The sequence below is a fragment of the Daktulosphaira vitifoliae genome, unplaced genomic scaffold (assembly GCF_025091365.1).
Source record: "Daktulosphaira vitifoliae isolate Bord-2020 unplaced genomic scaffold, ASM2509136v1 Scaffold_1, whole genome shotgun sequence".
NCBI classification, from domain to species: Eukaryota; Metazoa; Arthropoda; class Insecta; order Hemiptera; family Phylloxeridae; genus Daktulosphaira; species Daktulosphaira vitifoliae.
In genome coordinates this window covers 61,217,147-61,222,906 of record NW_026099572.1, presented here as the reverse complement: position 1 = coordinate 61,222,906, position 5,760 = coordinate 61,217,147, and positions in this window count along the sequence as shown.

The window sequence follows — 5,760 nt, the reverse complement described above, 5'->3', positions numbered from 1 at the left end:
GCAATAGAAAATTCTTTCTCTTCTGTGGCTGATAACTCTTGAATGTTGCCAATACATTGAACTTGAACATTCGGTTCGTGATCACTCTCATATCCGAATATTGCTGAGTCTATTATGTGTTCTAAGGAGTATCTGGATAGTGCATCCGCCACTACATTATCTCGCCCTCTAGTAAATACTATTTTGAAGTCGTAATCCCAAAGTTTGATAATTAAGCGAGATATGCGGGCTGACGGATTTTTTAAGCTGCGGTAATATTTTAAGCTAATGTTATCACTATATACCGTAAAATGTCTGGCGTAAAGGTACTCTCTGAAGAATTCGATAGCAAAGGTCAGACCTAGAAGTTCTAACGTAGTAGAGCTGTAGGTTTTTTCTGATTCTAACAGCTTCCGAGAGGCATAACCTATGACTCTTGAAATGTTGTTTTCGTCTGTCTGTTCTAGCACTCCACCTAGCCCTCGAATACTTGCGTCAACGGTCAAGCTCGTTGGTCTATCATCGTTAAAGTGTGCTAGAATAGGTTTTGATGTTAATAAGGTTTTCAGTTGTCCAAACGCTTCAGTATGTTCTTGTTGCCAGTTAATTTTCTCGTATTTTTTTGTTTTTGTTAACTCTGTAAGGCAATTAGCGATCTGTGCGAACGATTTTATATGTCTACGGTAAAATGAACAAAGTCCTAAAAAGCTTCTAACGTCTTTAACCGTTTTGGGGCGGGGAAAGTCTGTTATGGCTCTTATGTTGCGGTCCAACGGTGTTATGCCGTCGCGTGTTATCCGAAAGCCTAATAGGTCTATTTTATCAGAGAATAAAATACATTTATTTGTTTTTATTTTGAGTCCGATTTTGTCAAGAATTTTAAATACTTTTTCGAGATTTTCCAAGGCTTCTGGAAAAGTCTTTCCGAAGCATGCTAGGTCATCTATATAGATCACAAGTGATTTATATAACAGTTCTGAGAAAGCATTGTTGACTATTCTGCTGAATATTGCTGATGAGTTGCGAAAACCCATTGGTAATCGGCAAAACGTCATTAAGCCACACGCACTGGTGAATGAAAGTAAATGTTGACACTCTTCTTTAATAGGAATTTGAAAAAAACTATTATTAAGATCTAGACTTGAGAAGAATTGTGAGTTTTCTAGTGCTCTGAACAAATCTTGAGATCGTGGAAGTGGATAGTTGTCAGGTTCAACTCTTTCGTTTAAGTCCTTGTAGTCTATTACTAGACGATGTTGATCTTTTTCTTTCTTTTTGACGAGAAAAGCGTTTGCTGCATATTTTGACATGCCGTGTTTAATTATTCCTACGTCAAGTAATTTATCTAATTCTTTTTTCAAAATGTCTCTTTGAGCAGGGGATACTCTATGTGGAGCATTAAATTTTGGTTCTTTTACGTTTTCCTTTAGTTTTATTTCACATGGCGGTACTTTTGCTGGCTCTAATCTAGATGCGTCCGTAGAAAATACGTGTAAGTATTTTTTCACTAGGTCAACTACTTTAGCGTGTTGTTCTTGGGATAAATGTGATGATATCTTAATAGGCGTGTTGTCATTGTCGGTTAATTGCTCTTTAATTGTTTCGTTATGCATAGCTGTGTGAACAGTTGACAATGATGTTGCTTTGTCCTGTATCATCGTTTCTGTATTTGGGTGGCCGTGGCTCGTGGCGTTAGCTACTCCGATTTCATTGATAATTGCATTATCGTTTTTTATGCACTGTTTACTATGCTCCACGTGGAGCTGTACTGACTGAATAATTTTTTTTAATGGTAGAAATTCGTTTATCTCTACTATATGCTGCGGTATGTACTTTGATGTTTTTGTAGTCGGCTTGCCGGGCCGCCAATGAGTACCATTATTTACATGATATAGTACCGCAAAATTTCGATCACCCGTTCCGTACATTACTCCGTATTTATGTTTTTCAGAATAAATGTACGTGTCCATTGAATAGTGATTTAATATGCTGGCAATTTCTTCATCTGAAAACCAATAGCCTGGGACGTCTTTTATTTTTAATAACACCAATAAATCACAAAGTGTGATTTTCTTTTGTTTAGATGAGCTAATTGCATTGCAAATTGCATGCAATGCGCAATTGTTGTCTTCCGCAACATTTTCGCCCATTTGATATTTTTCGAAGACCTCCCGTAGTTTTGCTAAACGTGTGTTGTCAGCAAATTTATTCTGTGCGGCTATTTGTGTTGTGAGTGTAGAAATAACGTTCTTACTGTTCACGTTATTTGTATTGTTTTTTTTTATTGCGACTTGGTCGGCGTTGTATATTTTCGTAGTTATAATATTTTTTATAATCATCAAATTTGAATTAAAGTTAATATGAGCCTTATTATTGAATAGAAATCTGTTTCCCAATATGAGCGAACTTATTAAGTTATTTACAACATAGACGTCTACATCAAACTGCTCGTTCTCAATGACGATTTGAATAATAGTTTTTCCTATTAAATCCAAGGGCTTGTTATCTGCTCCGGTTATTAGCATATTTTCAACCTTTTTAATGTTGTATTCTTTAGCTAATTCCGCGTTTAATATATTTAGATTTGCCCCGGTATCTATAGTGACTGTTATTTCTGCTTGGTTTAATGTGGCTATGATGTACAATGCTTTTGCGCTAGAATATTGACTTGTCGATTGTACGTACTCAATTTTATTGCTTCTATTAACTTTATTTATAATATTTTTTGATTGATGAGATTCTATTTTTGATTTTGCTAAGGTTAAAGGTGAACGTATGTCCTTAGCGTGAGCGTTTAACCTAAAAGCTAGTTTTTTGAGTTGCAATTTTTTGCTGTGTGATTTTGGCTCTGGCATAATTGACACTTTGTGTCATCTGCTTCCTTTTTTCTGGATCTGCAGACATTTGCTTCGTGGCCGTATTTTTCACAAATTTGGCATTGAACTATTAATTTTTTGTTACGGAAACAATTCTCAGTAATGTGGTTAGTCCTGTGGCAAATATCACATTTTCTGTTTTTGCCGGACGTGTTACCATTAAATTTTTTTACTGTATTAGTCCGTGATTTTTGAAAATCTAAAAGTTCTTTGACTTGCCTTTTTAATTGCTCTAGCTCATTTTCTTGTTTTTTATTTGACATGTGTTGGATTTGTTCCTTAAGAATGTCTGTTCTAATTTCTGAACTAGACTTACTTCTATCGCCTTCTATGAGAAATTCTGTAGTCTCCCATTTTCTTATGTTCTTTTTTAGACTGTCTAAGGTGTCATTTTCCAACATCGAAACCATTCTTAAAATGTCGGGGCGTAATCCCTTCATAATAAGATGTACTTTTTCTTTTTGTGACATGTCTTTATTTATACGTAAGCATAAAGCTTCCGCTTCATTTAAATAAGAGCTTACAGATTCGTCCGGGTGTTGATGGCGTTTTTGTAATATCATTCTTATCATGTCTGTTTGAGCTGTTGGCTCAAATTCTAACCTTATTTTATACTCTAGATCTTCCCACTTGATTTGGCCGACAGTGTTTTCTTCTAGATTTTCATAGAAATGTAAAGCCGTACCTTCTAAGAAAGCTGGTAAAAACTGAACTTTTTCTTCGTCGTTCCATTCATTTATAATGCTGGCCCTCTTGTATCGCTTAAGAAACAGGTCTACACTTTCGTGGACTTCTCCTCTAAACTGACCTGGCTTGAAGAATGGCTTTCTACGGTTCTTGATGTCATTATTAGCCATGTTTTTGGTATGTGGTACTGTAAAAGATTCGTTAAGATCTACAACGAAATCTTCCGGAAGCCTCTGACCTTTGATGTACCTAACCAAGCGGTCTCTCTTTTGATCTAGAGTGCCGGCAGTGGTTAGTTTTCTCTTGATTAACTCAGATATGGCTTCGTTAGAATTTAGCTTGTGTGCCCAACCTGTTTTGTAAGATGGACGTTCGTTTTCTTCTGACGGTGTTGGATTAAGCTCTATGAGTGATTTTGTGTATTCTTCTTTGGCCATCAAGTGTTGGATAAGTTGGTTTAATAATACTTTTTTCTTATACTATAACAACAACCCTAACGTAATATATACGTTACCTTTGTTGGGCGCCTCTCTGTCGTAACACAGTAAAGAGTAAAAGGGTAAATGTAAAACTATGTGTACGAATATGAATATGAGGAGGTGGTGCCTGCTGTCTAGGTATTCACGTGCGTGTTGTCGTACAGCAGTCACCGTGCTCGGCTGATACTCCGGGTTAGCTGTGGGTGTCGAAAGGCTGTTGTTATAGGTAGGGAGAATAAGAGTAACACCTAGGTATGAGGTGCAGACGAAGTGCAAGACACAAATACTTGGGGTATAGGAGAGGACAATGAAGTACGAGGTGCAGACGAAGTGCAAGACACAAGTACTTCAGAGAGAGAACGGGGTAGCCGAGTATAAGGTGCAGACGAAGTGCAAGACACAAATACTAGGCGTACCAGGTGAGGAAAGATAACAGAGTACGAGGTGCAGACGAAGTGCAAGACACAAGTACTCTGAAATGTCGAGGAAAAGAGTATATAGGTTAGAAAAGGAATAAACAAAGACTTTACTTTAAACAGTAAGCCGGACAGCGACAACCGAGTACTGAGACTGATGAATGACACAAGGCACTGGAGTCGACTGACCACGATGGTCAGGTCTATTGGGTTTTTATAATAATTACACCTATTGCCGATTTGGCAATAAATATTATTTGTTAATTCACCAGTCTCAGGTAGAGGATGTGCTGTCTATATTTTATTAAAATAATTCTCACGATTATGAAAACGTGACACCATCACAAGATTTACATCAAATCGTTTTTATATGATAGTAATTTCAATAAAAATTAGATATCATCTATACTTAACTCAACCAGTCGAGTCAACTCTCATTCCACCATTGTGAATGTATTTTTTCGCCAATTTAAAGAAATTACTGCAGATGAAGAGAGGGTGCTGCTATTTTATCATTTGAGACACTTACCAGCCGTACTATTCATCTCACCTAAATATAAGTATGTCGATAACTACCGAAAAACTGATCTAAAATTTATTATCGAACCGTACTTTTCTTAATTAGAACATTTTCTATTAGATAAGCTAGATAATTAGGAGTGTTGACATTAATAAATTAAAATAGACTTCTTATAAATTATAAGGGTTGAACATAAAAAACTGAGAATAGAACATATACGTTTTTATTTTTTTAGGGCTAAATAAGAACTTTTCAAAAAATTCTGTATATATTCTTTTTATAGAAAAATTGTATACCTACAAAAAAGTCCAAATAAACTTTTTCGCAAAAGCTTAAGTTTTTGAGATAGACAAAAAAAACTAAAAAATCACCTCTGGGGGTTATTTTTAACCCCCTTGGGGCACGTCTTAGAGTTGACCAATCGTCTCCAAATTTTGTACAATTTATATTTTCACGTATTCAAATAATTCTAGGGGGTGGCATTTTGTAATTTTTAAATTTTTTAAATAAGGGGCAACCTATTGTTGACATTAAGAAATTAAAATTGACCTATTATAAATTAATAGGATTGAACATAAAAAACTTGATAATTGGAAAATTAAGGTTATCATTGACTAAAAGAAACAAATAACAAAAAGGTTTTATATTATTTATAGCTTCGATGCGAAACTGAGATTAATTTTACCATGATGTGTTAATTTTTGTATATTTTAGCTTCGATGCGAAGCTGAGAAGGTATTGGTTTTACTAAGATGTGTTTATTTTATTTTTTTTTTTTTTTTTTTTTTTTTTTTTTCCCTTTT